Consider the following 15,854-nt stretch of genomic DNA (forward strand, 5'->3'; position numbering starts at 1 on the left):
GCTCGCCATTGGTATTTGCTGGCTCTGTATCTGTAGATTCAACCAACTGCAGACCAAAAATATTGAAAGAAAAATTGTGTTTGACTGAACATGTACAGATTTTCCTTTTCATTATTCCCTAGACAATGAAGTATAACAACTATTCACATAACATATACATTATGTTAGATATTATAAGTAATCTGTGCAGATTATATGCAAATGCTGTTCCATTTTACATAAAGGACTTGAATATTGGGATCCTGGAACCAATCTACCTGATACCAAGGAGCAATGACCTTTGCAAAATCAAGCCAAGGAAATGGCAGGGATCTATGGAAAGGAAATGGGAAGGGGCTGGCATGAGACCTGAATTGTTTTTTTTTTTTTTTTTTTTCTTCTCTTAATTGAATAATTCCTGGACTACTGGTCACAGAATTCTCCTTCTGGGGAATTCTCTTTCAAAGAACTCGCCTTACAAACACAAATTACAAAATAATGGCATATGTTTTCTCTCCCTTATTTCATTCTTTAATGTAATACCTTTAAAGAAGAAGCTGTTTCACGTAAACCTGATTAACTCTGAAGAGAGTGATAATCCATCCAAACCAATCCAAATGAAGGTAAAAGGAATAATCAGGCTTCCATTATGCAAAATGGTGCTCAGTTAATTTATTACATTGCGCTGAATAATAAGCTGTTAGGCTCCACATGGCTTTTTTCACGTTAAATCAAATTGCTTATTGCTGCTAGAGCTTATTTCATATCGCATAAAATTTGGATATATTATAATGGAGTAGATATTAGTCCATTATAAGAGACAGGTTTAAGTGCTTCATTTATAGAATCCCTCCACTTGGAAAATGGTAAGGGAGAAGAAGAAATGCAAACAAGGTAATGGACAGAGGGGATTTATGTACATTGCTTGATGGGCCAGCTCTGCCTCGGTGACTGTGGTTGCTGTGCACAGGACCCAGTGCGTTGGAGAAAAATCAGCATTTCTAGTGGAAAGAAAATCCAAAGCGAATTTATGTTCTTTCTCAGGGAAGTGTTGACATTTTAATTACTTTCTGTTTTCTTTGGAGCTACATTTGAGAATTGGAAGCAAGTTAGAAAAATAAGAATTAGCTTTATTAGAAATAAGAGGAATTGACATGTAGACCCCAGTTGGAAAGGGTTGAGGCTGGGTTCTTGACAATATGAAGTCTGCAGCAGGACCCAGAAAGCCAAGAAAACTCAGCCGCTCGAAGCTAACTGGAAGAGTTCCTGCTTGGTCAGGGCTTATCATCCCGGAGAGCAGACTGTGCCTCTGTGTGCAATCTAATCTTTTCCGGATGTGCTTCACTTTTTAATGTTTTTTATTTTTCCTTTAAACTTTCGTCTTTCTGTAAACAGGGGTTTGTGAGGGTAAGTAAGATCGAGATACAAAAAAAGAAAATGGTCAGAGGGAGTTGGAATGAGCTGGGGAAATTGATAGTCTTAGAATTAATTTGGAAGATAATATAATTGTCTTTTGATATTTCATAAAAGAAAAATATCTGTGGAGGCGAGGGTGGAACGGAGTAATTGGCTTTAGGAGATATGATATATTTGCACTTTTCCTCCCTGCACCTGGAGTCGCCTGGAATTGATTAAATAAGTATTTAACAAACCAGGGCGCCTACATGTATGTTCCAGGATCAGCAATCTAAAAATAGTAACTCAGCACAAGATGGAAATTAAAAACCCTCTAATCAACATCTTTGTGGTGCTTGAAAGGGTGGTAACCTGAGGGTGTCAGCCCTGCCTGCCCCTTGCCTGCCCCCTCCCCAGTGTGGAAACACCATCAGGTTCAGACCAGCCAGTTCAGTAATGAACAGATAAATCGGGTCCCTTAAATAACCTAGTGTCTACTGCATGCCAGGTACTCTAAATATACTATTTAAATTTTCAGAAAATCTTACAATATGATGTTGTTTCTATAATAAATATTATTTGTTTTACTATCGAAACTGAGGCTTGGTCAGATAGAGACCATTTCTCAGTTATGTAAACTTTTATTCTAAAACATTTCAGACATATGCAAAAGAATATAAAGTATAATGAGCTGAAATTCCTTACTTCACCACTCAGGGATGGTCACATGCAACTGTACTGGTCCCACTCCATATATGACTTCATTCCATCACGTGCCTTCCAGTGTGTGTCTCTAAGAGGTGGGGATTCTCAAAAATAAAATAAACACAATACCTTTATCACACCTACAAACATTGCCAGTAAGTCTTCATTTCAGGAAATGTGTAGTCAGTTTGACCGTATATTCCCAATTGTTTTACAATCTACTAATTTAGGTTTAATCACAATCTATTAACTTTAGATCCAAGCCATACATTCTGATTGTTCGATTTGTCTCTCAAGGCTTCCTTTAATATATGTGTTCCCTTTTCATCTCCCATTTTTTCTTGGAATCACTCTTTGGTTGAAGAAATGAGATTGTTTTTCCAGGACAATTTCGAATAAGCTGGATTTTCTTGATTCCATTTCCTGAGGAATTCTCAAACATATTCATCATCTTGTCCTTTGTATTTCCTGTAAAATTACAGTTAGAGTTGGAGATTTTATCTGATTCTGGTTCCACATTTTGGTAATACTACTTCTTAAGTAGCGGTATTTCCGTAAATAGAAGTGTGTGTGTATGTGTGTGTGTGTGTGTGTGTGTGTGTGTGAGAGAGAGAGAGAGAGAGAGAGAGAGAGAGATTATCAACTCTTAAAAATTTTTATATGAATCCATTAATTCATTAGTTATAAAAATTGTTGATATCTTAATTTTATAATTTTTTTTAAAAATATATCTTAATTTTATAATTTTTTAAAAAAACCTTTATTTTCTAGAGCAGTTTTAGGTTCACAAGAAATTGAATGGAATGTAAGTAACATTCCCACATAATCCACTCCATATAAGCTCATTATCCCCCATGACCAGCATCACTCCCCAGAGTAGGGGCTTATTTATGAAAACCAATAAACCTGTATTGACCCATGCTTACCACCCAGAGTTGATATTTTCATTAAAGCTCACAATTGTACATTCTATGTGTTTTGACAAATATAGAATGATACATATCCACAAATGATTTTCTTTTCATTTATTGAATTTCCTCTATGGGGAGAAACTTCACCCCTCATTAACATTTGGTTAGCTGAAGTAAAAGAAATCCAGATGAATGTATTCTCATTATTATTATTATTTATTCTAGCACAGTCACTAGCAGAGGAAGGGGATACAATACACACGTCTTCATAAATTGAATTGTATTTGATTCATATTAGAATTTGCTCCAAAGAACTTGTACAAGACAAAGGAGGACACCATGGTATTAACAGAGACTAGAACTTAAGTTCCATGAAAAAGCTTAAAAAAGAATCAAATCTCAGTAAAGGCTCTCAGTACTAAAGTGAACACGGAGGCACTAGTGAATCACACAGTTCTGGTACGGCCCGTGGCCAAGTCTCATCAATATTCACCAAAGTATTCTTTCCCCAACACAGGGAAAGAAAGAAAGAAAGAAAAGAGGGACAATTTCTGAATCACTCCCTCCAACCACGGAAATGATTTTAATTACCAATTCATCTGTTGGCAGACTCTTCTGGCAGATGTACCTGCAAGTTGGAAAGATAACAAATGAACCAATTCCTTACTCCAGAGTTGACACTGATAGTTCGGACTGAATTTGCTCTCAGAAAAGAATCCTGGGCAACAATACATCTGGCACTCTGCTCGAGGAATTTGTCATGTCGTTGACATGTTCAGCCTCCATTGTCCATACCACCCCGACAGCAGGTCCTTTATGTTTCAGTGAAATTGCAGTCTGAATTAATATAATTAGAATGTAACTGCTATTCACTGCACACACACTCCTTATTTCCAGGAGTACAGATCTGATAGCATGTCTGTGCTCAAAATCTTTCCATGATGGCTGAAGGGGAGCAAGCAGAGAGGGGAATGATAGAACACTCACTAGTTCATCAACCGTATGAGCTAATGGAAATATAGGAGGAGAGAAAGAAAGTCCTGACCTTGGCATGTCTAAAGATAAATATTTGTCAAGTTTCCTAGCCTGGATAGCACTGTTATAAAATATGTACTATAGTCCGTCTGAATTGAGAGAAAGAAGTGAACTAGGAAAGACCAGTTATCTTCCAAAAGACAATTATAGTAAGTAGAGTGGATAATTCAGGGATAGAATTACAGAGTGAAGAGGTGGATGGACAACTTCCTTCTTTCTTTCATGTTTTGCTTTGAGCAGTGGATGTCGCTCACCAAGCAACTGTCATCAAGTGAATAATGATTTTTTTTTTTTTACTAGAATCTTGAATTTCAGCCTTCATTAATTTTCTGTTCTTACAAATTCTTGATATGGTAGAAAAGGACATCAACAACTTTCTTTTTTTTTTAAATAAGATGGACTCACATTTTCTTAATTGAGTTTGAGTTTTCACTTGGATGATCCATTGGAGGGGAGCACTGCCCTGACATTATCAGTATGTTGGCTGGAGTTCATGGTTTTGGCCTCTTTTCTTCTCTGGAGAACTGTGAAACTTGTGTACTGGATGCTGTGTTCCTCCAAATTCTACATGGAATCCCTAACCTCCTGTATGATGGTATTTGGAGGTAGGGACCTTGGGGAAACCATTGGATTTGAATGAGGCCATGAGGATAGGCCCCCATGATGAAATGTGTGTCCTTATAAGAAGAGGAAAAAGAGATCAGATTGCTGTCTCTGTCCCCCTCCACCAAATGAGAATACAGCTAGAATGCAACTGTCTGCAATCCAGGAAGACAGACCTAACAAAGGACATCAACTGACTTGTACCTTGACCTAGGATTTCCCTGCCTTAAATACTGTGAGAAATAATTATCTGTTGCTTAAGCTACCACCCGATCTGTACTATTTTGTTATGATGGCCTGAGCTAAGACAGTGCATGGTATAATTTGAGCATGTGCCCTAAAGGTTCAAGTGTTGAAGGATTGGCCTTCAAAGTGGTAGCATTGAGGTGGTAGAAATCTTTTAGATGTAAGTCTCAGTGCAAGGTGATTAGGGCTGAGGGAGGCATTGTCCTTGGAAAGGATTAATGCTGGTTTTACAGAGTAGTCAGTTTTTGAGAGGGTGAGTTGTTATACAAAGAGCAAACCTGGAACCTGAATCCCTCTTGCTTTCTGTCTCACTATGTGATATCTTCCATATACTCTCCTGCAATTGTTAGCATCTTGAAAACATCAACAATGATTCCTTGCCTTCATGCTATCCTGTGAAGCATTAACCTTCTCTCCCTAAATTTGAAGGAACTGTCCACCATTTTACATTAACAAGCCTAGGGGTTTTCAGAATTAGGTGTGTTTCGGAATCATATGTGGTGGCTGGGGGCATTGGAAGAGGATTTATTAAAATGCCAATGCCTGAATTCCTTCTGGATCCACAGAATCAGAGTTCTCAGCTGTGGTGCCCAAATAATGTGAGTTGAAATCCACTCCAACTGCTTTGAACTTGACACCTCTAGGCTGATATTCTCTTTCACAGATACAATATTCAAAATTACTATACTAGCAGATATTTCTATAGATGATAAGCATCATTTCCAAAAACAAATATATTTAATTTATATAAGTGGAGGTATGTTTAAGACGTTTTGAGAGGGGCCTATCAGAATACTTGTGGGGCTACTGTGACCCTCTCCAATGTATACATTCTTTTTCTCCTTTGTTAACAGCATGCTTAGTTTCCCAGTCTGACTGTTCACTCTGGGTTAGATAGAAAATTTGACATCTCACATTTTCAGGCAATTTACTTTGCAAATTAACACAATAGAGATTTATATTTTAATGTTGAAATCCTTTAATAAAGTAAATAATTGTCTCTCTTTCCAGAATATTTGTCTTATTACTCTGGATGCTTAATAATAGGATTATGTGTTATAAACATGTGTTTAGGCATCCAAATATATGCACAGATGGAAAATATCAAGCTTACATTCCCCAAAAGTGGACACTCATGAGGTCTTGCCTTTGTTTTCTCTAAGGACTATCCAAATCAGAGTTCAATGAAGGAAGTTTACAGAAATCTTGTCCCTAGTCTCCTAGTTTCCACCCACAGCAGGCTCTGTTTAGTGGCCTTCAGAGAATTCTCATGGGGGTGGATAGGAAGTGGATTGGGCATGGACTTGAGCTCCTATCTGCTGTTTGACCAATGGATTTTTGGATAGACTTGTCATGCAAAAAATAGCTTGATTTATTCCCGTGTGGTAGTAGAGACAGACTCCCAGGACCCGGATGCCCCTTAACACCCCAGAGGACATTATTCTGAATAACTCAGTAAACTGATTAGTAGAGCTACTAGGCATGATAAGTATATTCCAAAAAAAGATCTTTTTCCAATTACAAAAGTAGTGCATACTCCTTGAAAAGAATACTAGAGGGGAAGGGAGAAATGTAGGAAAGATAAGAAGGGAGAAAGTCCAAGCGAAGTGCTGACTTGACAGTCGAAGCCCTGTGGACTAGAACCCAGCCTTCCTTGTCGTCTGCTTTTGGGTAAGTTACACCACACGTCTGAGCATCCTTCTCATCTGTGAAATGGGAACCACGTCTCTCGCAGGGTCAGGGTTTGTTAAAGCACACTCTGAGGAAGGGTTTAGTGAAATGACTGGAGTGGAGGGAGCAGCTGTAACACTATATACCAGAGAGAACAGTGTTGTCAAGGCTGGTAGCAATGGGTGGTGGTTACTGAGTATGTCCTTTCTGGGCAAGCAGACTTGACTTTGAACCCCTTTTGCTTGTCGGCAGAGTTATTGCTATTGGTATTCCTAGTGTTCTAGTCAGCTTTTACATTGCTGTGGCTAAAAGAACTGAACAGAACAGTTTTAGGGGAAGAAAAGTTTATGTGGGGGCTCACAGTTTCAGAGATCTCAGTCCATGGGCAGGAGGCTTCATTCCTCAGGGCTCAGGGTGAGTCTGAACATCATGGCAGAGAGTGTGGTAGAGGAAAGTGGCTCACATGATGATCAGAAAGCAGATAAAGACTCCACTCTCCAGATACAAATTAGATACCCCATAGCTCTGCCAGCAATGAACCACTTCCTCCAGCCACACCCCACTGTCTCAGTTTCCCACTCAATTAATCCCATCAGGGATTAATTAGTTTACTGCTTAGGTTAAGGCTATAACCCAATGGTTTTGTCCTCTAAACCTTCTTGCATTGTGTAATGTAAGTTTTTGGGGGGATACCACATCTAAACCATATCACATAGCATTAAATCTGTATTTTTTTTTTTTTTTTGTACCAGGGGTGCTTAACCACGGAGTGACTTCCCCAGCTCTTTTTATCTTTTGTTTTGAGACAGGGGTCTCTCTAAGTTGCTAGAGTCTCACTAAGTTCCTGAGGGTAGCTTTGAACTTGCAATCCTCCTGACTCATCCTACCGAGCTGCTGAGTGTATCACATTTTTTAAAGAAATTTTTGAGCTCTCTTAACTTAATATTATGATTATCAAAAATAGATTTCAATTACGTCTGTTTTCACGATGTATTAACTGAAATCTCCTAATCCTTGCCTTAACCTTACAAGCATTTTTCTTAGTTTGTGAGAATGATTAAAAAATAAAAAATAAAACCCTCAGAAACAATTAATGTTCCTAAGAAAGTAAAAAAAAAATCTTTGCAGTAATGTTTCATTTTATCGTCATATTTTTCCTGAGAAACCAATGAAGAATGGCAGTTTTATATGTAAAACAGTAGTTAGCCTTTATACAGCTGACATTTTTCTAAAAGCCTAGAAATATTTCACATTTGAAGAAAAACACCCGGTTCCCATGTTGGATCCGATTAAAATTCAAATCTATATTAACATCTCATTACTGTTTGAAAAAGCCAACTGCACACTAATGGAAAATGCCCAGCGTCTGCCAGCCCTGCTTTCCCCTGGTTCTTTAGCAAGGCTGTCCTGGGACCTGGGAGGGCGGGGCCACAGTTACATCCTTGTTAAAACAGCAGCCTGAATGCTGGCCCTCAGTTTTGGTTTTTCCTTCCTTTTCCCTCTTCCATCCCTGCATTGTTTCAGCTGCCAGTCTTGCAGTATTTTCTTTCATGCAAGGGAAAAGGAAGGGCAAAAATGACTTTGAAAGAATAACATTTCTTTCTATGCACTTAAATAGAACACTCAACACAGAACATCCTGTGTTTCCTTTTAATGGATGACACGCTGACTTGGTGGTGAGCTGACTAAACACCAGGGCTTGACGTTCAGATAGGTGTTCTTGCAGTCGCACTTACCCGCTGGAGAACATTCTGCTCGGCTATTTTAAGTGACAATCTGTCTTTTTCCAGGCACTCTGGTTCTTCTTATCCCCCGATGACTTTTCTCTGTTATACTTATCACCTTCTGACGTGTGTTTATTATGGTTTTTGTTTATTCTCTGACTTCCCTGGTCATAGGTAAATATTACAGGAGCGAGCATCTCTGTTTTGCTAGCTGTTGGATTCCCTCTTCTAAAAACAGGACCAGGCCCAAAGTAGGCACTTAATAAATATTTGCAGCTGCAACAAATAAACTAGTTCCTACCTCAGTGTTCTCTCCTGAACAACTGGGGGAAAATAATAGATAAAAAATATGTTATGAACACATTCTATAAATATATTTAAGCCTAGTAGATACATTGGAGATTACAGGTCTATTTGGAGTGTAGTTGAATAAGAAATAAATGAGTTGGATGAAAGAGCAACATTCCCTTGTCACTCTGTTCTCCTACTCGGCTTTATTTTTCTTCCAACACTGAGTCCCCACATTCAGTATAATACATAGTTCTTTGTTTTTGTCTGCCTCTCCTTAGTAGAATGTTAAGTTTTTTTTTTTTTTTTGTATGGGGGTGGGTACCAGGGATTGAACTCAGGGGCACTCGACCACTGAGCCACATCCCCAGCCCTATTTTGTATTTTTTTAGAGACAGGGAATCACTGAGTTGCTTAGCACCTCTGTTTTGCTGAGGTTGGCTTTGAACTCTCAATCCTCCTACCTCAGCCTCCAGAGCCACGGGGATTATAGGCATGCGCCACAACACCCGGCCAAATGTTAAGTTTTATAAGGGCAGGATCTTGGGTGTTTTGTTTCCCATTGCTTAGGCCAGTGTGTGACACAGAGCAAGCACCAAAGACACAAATATGCAAATGTTTCCGTGAGTGTATTCACTCCGGACTGTATCTACCCCTGACCCTGACTCGATCAGGATTTGTGGTGTGATTGGTCACTAAGATCTAGGTACTGCTGAGGCAAATGATGGATGGGGAGATGAGAAAGGAAACAAGATGATCAAGATGATACTGATATTTTAAGTATTTCAATCACAGGGACAACTATGGGTATGGTGGGAAAACAGACAGGACCTGGCACTTAGTAGCTGGTCAGTAACGGTTAGCTATCATCACCATCATTATCATAAACCACATTAGCATCCAGGTGTTGGCACATTAGAGCTTATGGGCCAAATCCAGCCTGTGGCCTATTCTTATAAATAAAGTTTTATTGAACATAGCTCATTCATTTATTTTCTATGAATGTTTTCATGTCTATGGCTATTTTCATTCTAAAACAGCAGAATTGAGTAGCTACAGAGACTGTATGGGTTGCAAAACCCAAAATATTTAGCATCTGGCCCTTTACAGAAAAGGTACTTGAACACTCATCTAGAATATTGGTCTGTCTCCAATATAACTAAGCCTAGAGCCAATCAGGCATGGTCCATGGATAAGTTTGATCCTCATTCTGAAATGGGAGTACAGAAACTAAGTATTTACAAACTTCTATAACAATTTGTCATTGAAAACCCAGTGAATGATTTTGGTTTATACAAAAATGTTGCTTTATGACAGTTTGGAAATTGAAAAGGATCTGCCCTTTCCTAGAGGGATGGGTCTGTTTTGTAATGGGATGTTGATCATATCAGTAACTTTAGTAAGTTATGTTCATGTTGGTTTTAGATGAAAACATCTGGAAGCACATCAGGTGGGAGTGACAAGCATGTCTTAAGATTGCAAGTGACCTGGGAAGGTTGATGAACAAGCACATTAATAACATCGTGAAAATGGATTTTCTATGTAGATGAATGGCTCAGCCAGCCACAGTTCACTTACCAGCTAATATAGTTGTAATGTGTTGCTTGGTATGGAGAGAAGGCAGTCACTTTAGGGTGTTTGGGATGTTTCATGCACATATATAAATAAATTCTCTTTTGGTAAGAACGTTTTAAGTTGATATATCATCTTCTTTGAATAGCAAGTCATCAATTTTCCTGGAAATCTGGTGAAACAACAGTTATATGACCAGCCTTATGTTTTGTTGCATGTGCATGTAAACAAAAAAAGAAAGAAAAAAAAGAAAAAGCCGACTGACTTTTTCCTTTTCTGTTTTAGAATCGGTTCCAAACAGTCAAGCCTGCCAGAAAAAACAGACAAACTCTCAAGAACAACAATGCCTATTATGTGTGGTGGAGGAGCCGCCAGATTTTGATTACCGGACAGACATTAACTCCTTTGGTGTCTCATGCAAGAAATGCCAAGTCTGAATCCAGATATTTTCCAGAATAGCATGAGATCTGCAATTTACAGTGTCTTCTGCAAAAAAAAAAAAAAAAAAAAAAAAAAGCAACTGAGAGAAGGAAGTGCAAGTTAAAGACCACATCTCCTGGTTTCTCGAATTCTGCCATGACTCTTCCTGGTAAATGGACAGACTGAGTACCTGTGCTCTTCCTTTTGCAGGCCTTAGGTTGTGGGCCAGAAGCACGTTACTCTACCCACCTGTCCCACCTGTGTTGTCTTGATGTCTAAAGGACTGTCACATTCTGCCCTCATTGAGAAAATGCATGGGTTCCTGGAGGCTACCTCTTACAGTAAAACTTTGAGAAAGAAGAATCCTTGCAAACTCTGTGATCAGCATCAGCCCCCCCCCCCGCCCCAATAGACTCCCTGAAGGCTGTCAGACTCCATCCTGCTTTGAGATCTCAGATAAAGCAGAGAGCAATGCGATTTTCAGAGGGAGGATGATAATATAAGTATTTAGACCATCGTGTGTATGTATATCCTATGTGTGTATAAATACTATATATTTATTTTAGTATTTCATTTGTTCTTTCATTTACTCTTTAATACATATTTACAAAGAGTCCTCTGTGCAGTGGCTGTGGATAACCAAGTAAGGTATAATCACAATGTCTACCTTTTAGCCAGATCTTATTGCATATCAGCATTGTGTTAAACATTTTACATTCAAATGCATGAATGCACTTAATCCTTAAAAAAAAAAAAAAAAACAAAACCCTGAAGAAACAGCTCTATTTTACATCTTAGTAAATTGACTCCCAGAAAATTTAAGGACACACATGTAGTCAATATCAGAGTAGGATTCACATACAGGTATGTTTGATGCAAAATGCATTTCCCTATTTACTTTGATGTTGTCTTCCCAAAGATGAATCAAAAGATAAAACCACATTAACTTTCTTTCTTGGAATTCCCCTTCTGTTTGGTGAGGAAAGAAACACATGTGATCTAATTCTGTTGAAAGGGAGGAGAAGGTAGGAGAGGGTAGAGGAAGCCTCTGTGGCTAGAAATTCACTCAGCAGAGAGAAAGGAGAGAGATTTTGGCTGAGTGTGTCTTTGTTGGGTACCAAGAGAACTGAACTCACCCAGAGGCAGAGATATTTCTGGCTCAAAGAGTAATTCTGTCACACAGAATGGAGGGACTGGTCAGTGGGAAATCCTTTAAGGCTGTTTCTCCACTTAATTGCCCTTATCTTTTCCTTCTTTTCATTCTTAGGTTATTTCCAGTCCTTACTAAAAGAGGAACCAGGGAGACTGTGAACTCAGCCAGGTGGAAGTGATAATGATTTTAGAGAAACCACAGGAGAAGGAAGAGCTCCTCCAACCGTCTTCTCACTACCACAATGGGACCCTTATGGATTAACTCTTTCAAGGATGGAGGTGTCTCCTCTCCCTAGAAATAAAAATGCAAGTTTTACGTAGGTTTTAGTGTTGTGTGGAGGGAAAACAAGGACTGATCTATTTGGTTCTCTTCACTTGATTCACCCTGAAGGGCTTGCTGCCCTAGAGATAAGTGGACAGATGAAGAAAAGTAGTATCCCCAGATACCCCGATGAAGCCAATGCTCTCTGAAAGGAAGCAGCCACACATTTAGCCCAGGGAGACCTTTTTGCATCCAGGAGAGTGATTTGGGTCAAAGAAAAGGAGAACAGTGACATTACTGCCAGACTGCTTCTCTAACTAAACCTTTAGCTCTTCTGTTCAGGACAAATGGGAATCAGCCAGCATAGATGTGACCTGTCCTGTCTGCTGGTAACCACAGTATCATAATTCATTGGAGTTTCACTTTAAGTATTTTAAGAATTACCTGTGAGATTTTGAGGGTCAATATTTTAGACTATCATCACTATTGGACTATTCATTTGAATACTTCTGGGGTTTATACCTCTTTTCAAAAGAAACAGTGGGCTTCCCTATATTCATTACAAAGTCTTCCTAGTCTTCAAATCTTCCTGTGAAGTGTCTCTTCTCTAGTCTTTTAAGTATACCGTGTGACTGTATGTCCTCCTATGAGAAGTGTCTGTTCAGGTCCTTGGCCCATTTGTTGATTGGGTTGTTTGTTCTCTTATTGTCTAATTTTTTGAGTTCTTTGTATACTCTGGATATTAGGGCTCTATCTGAAGTGTGAGGAGTAAAGATTTGTTCCCAGGGTGTAGGCTCCCTATTTACCTCTCTTATTGTTTCTTTTGCTGAGAAAAAACTTTTTAGTTTGAGTAAGTCCCATTTGTTGATTCTAGTTATTAACTTTTGTGCTATGGGTGTCCTATTGAGGAATTTGGAGCCCGACCCCACCAAATGTAGATCGTAGCCAACTTTTTCTTCTATCAGACGGCGTGTCTCTGATTTGATATCAAGCTCCTTGATCCATTTTGAATTAACTTTTGTGCTTGGTGAGAGAAAGGGATTCAGTTTCATTTTGTTGCATATGGATTTCCAGTTTTCCCAGCACCATTTGTTGAAGATGCTATCCTTCCTCCATTGCATGCTTTTAGCCCCTTTATCAAATATAAGATAGTTGTAGTTTTGTGGATTGGTTTCTGTGTCCTCTATTCTGTACCATTGGTCCACCCGCCTGTTTTGGTACCAGTACCATGCTGTTTTTGTTACTATTGCTCTGTAGTATAGTTTGAAGTCTGGTATCGCTATACTGCCTGATTCACACTTCCTGCTTAGCATTGTTTTTGCTATTCTGGGTCTTTTAGTTTTCCATATGAATTTCATGATTGCTTTCTCTATTTCTACAAGAAATGCCGTTGGGATTTTGATTGGCATTGCATTAAACCTATAGAGAACTTTGGGTAATATCGCCATTTTGATAATGTTAGTTCTGCCTATCCATGAACAGGGTATATTTTTCCATCTTCTAAGATCTTCTTCTATTTCTCTCTTTAGGGTTCTGTAGTTTTCATTGTATAAGTCTTTCACCTCTTTTGTTAGGTTGATTCCCAAGTATTTTATTTTTTTTGAAGATATTTTGAATGGAGTGGTTGTCCTCATTTGCATTTCAGAGGATTTGTCGCTGATATACAGGAATGCCTTTGATTTATGCGTGTTGATTTTATATCCTGCCACTTTGCTGAATTCATTTATTAGCTCTAATAGTTTCTTTGTAGAGCCTTTTGGGTCTGCTAGGTATAGAATCATATCATCTGCAAATAGTGATAATTTAAGTTCTTCTTTTCCTGTTTTGATGCCTTTAATTTCTTTCGTCTGTCTAATTGCTCTGGCCAGTGTTTCGAGAACTATGTTGAAGAGAAGTGGAGAGAGAGGGCATCCCTGTCTTGTTCCAGATTTTAGAGGGAATGCCTTCAGTTTTTCTCCATTCAGAATGATTCTAGCCTGAGGCTTAGCATAGATTGCTTTTACAATATTGAGGTATGTTCCTGTTATCCCTAGTTTTTCTAGAGTTTTGAACATAAAGGGATGCTGTACTTTGTCGAATGCTTTTTCCGCATCTATCGAGATGATCATATGGTTCTTATTTTTAAGTCTATTGATGTGGTGAATAACATTTATTGATTTCTGTATATTGAACCAGCCTTGCATCCCAGGGATGAGTCCTACTTGATCATGGTGTACAATTTTTTTGATATGTTTTTGTATCCGATTCGCCAGAATTTTATTGAGGATTTTTGCATCTAGGTTCATTAGAGATATTGGTCTGTAGTTTTCTTTCTTTGAAGTGTCTTTGTCTGGTTTAGGTATCAGGGTGATGTTGGCCTCATAGAATGAATTTGGAAGTTCTCCCTCTTTTTCTATTCCCTGAAGTAGCTTGAAAAGTATTGGTATTAGTTCTTCTTTAAAGGTTTTGTAAAATTCTGCTGTATACCCATCCGGTCCTGGGCTTTACTTAGTTGGTAGTCTTTTTATGGTTTCTTCTATTTCCTCAATTGATATTGGTCTGTTTAGGTTTTCTATATCCTCCTGACTCAATCTGGGCAGATCATAAATGCTCAACATCTCTAGCTGTCAGAGAAATGCAAATCAAAACCACCCTAAGATACCATCTCACTCCAGTAAGATTGGCAGCCATTAGGAAGTCAAACAACAACAAGTGCTGGCGAGGATGTGGGGAAAAGGGTACACTTGTACATTGCTGGTGGGACTGCAGATTGGTGCAGCCAATTTGGAAAGCAGTATGGAGATTTCTTGGAAAGCTGGGAATGGAGCCACCATTTGACCCAGCTATTCCCCTTCTTGGTCTATTCCCTAAAGACCTAAAAAGAGCATGCTACAGGGACACTGCTACATCGATGTTCATAGCAGCACAGTTCACAATAGCAAGACTGTGGAACCAACCTAGATGCCCTTCAATAGACGAATGGATAAAAAAAAAATGTGGCATTTATACACAGTGGAGTATTACTCTGCATTAAAAAATGACAAAATCATAGAATTTACAGGGAAATGGATGGCATTAGAGCAGATTATGCTAAGTGAAGCTAGCCAATCCCTAAAAAAACAAATGCCAAATGTCTTCTTTGATATAAGGAGAGTAACTAAGATCAGAGTAGGGACGAAGAGCAGGAGAAGAAGATTAACATTTAACAGGGATGAGAGGTGGGAGGGAAAGGGAGAGAGAAGGGAAATTGCACGGTAATGGAAGGAGACCCTCAGGGTTATACAGTGGAGGGGGTAGAGAGAGAGGAGGGGAGGGGAGGGGAGAGGTGGGGAGGGGGGAGGGTGGAGGATGGGAAAGGCAGCGGAGCACAACAGACACTAGTATGGCAATATGTAAATCAATGGATGTGTAACTGATGTGATTCTGCAATCTGTGTATGGGGTGAAGGTGGGAGTTCATAACCCACTTGAATCAAAGTGTGGAATATGATATGTCAAGAAATTTGTAATGTTTTGAACAACCCACAATAAAAATTTAAAAAAAAAGTATACCGTGTGACTGAATATGAAGATGGGATATTTACATGTATCCTTGTCTATTGTATCAAAGATCATTAAAAAAAAAAAAAGCCTGTCGTTAAAGCCCCCAAGTGATTGGATTGGCATGAGGAACAGGAATGGGGCTGGCATGGAAGAGAGGATCTGACTCTGGGATTTCATGAAATCCCAAACAATAGGACAGCTGCTTTTCCATACACAGGTTATTATTATTATTTCTACCTAGACAGCTTGATAGCAGCCATTATCTTCTTTCTGGGTGTCTTATCAAGTTCCGGCTGTGTGCAGCATGGGCGATAAGGAATGAGGAATGTCACCCATGGGATTGCCAAGGATTATTTCTATGCACTGCTGG

General features: G+C 38.9%; 1 long non-coding RNA gene across 3 annotated transcripts in view; it reads left to right on the forward strand.

Annotated features, from left to right (window-relative positions):
• LOC124075775 (uncharacterized) overlaps positions 1 to 15,230 on the forward strand; it is an 81,492-nt gene extending 66,262 nt beyond the window's left edge. For 2 of the 3 annotated variants that reach the window (XR_006846155.2, XR_006846156.2), the window contains exons 7-8: positions 10,415 to 10,718; positions 11,817 to 15,230. This is a non-coding gene — a long non-coding RNA (uncharacterized LOC124075775). Of the gene's footprint in view, positions 1 to 10,414; positions 11,071 to 11,816 lie in introns of all 3 variants that reach the window. The other variant, XR_009224468.1, reaches the window with a different exon arrangement.
• The last annotated feature ends 624 nt before the right edge of the window (positions 15,231 to 15,854 follow it).

Source organism: Marmota monax, unplaced genomic scaffold, assembly GCF_021218885.2.
Source record: "Marmota monax isolate L192 unplaced genomic scaffold, Marmota_monax_Labrador192_F-V1.1 WCK01_AAM20220418_F8-fsc00036, whole genome shotgun sequence".
Classification (NCBI taxonomy): Eukaryota; Metazoa; Chordata; class Mammalia; order Rodentia; family Sciuridae; genus Marmota; species Marmota monax.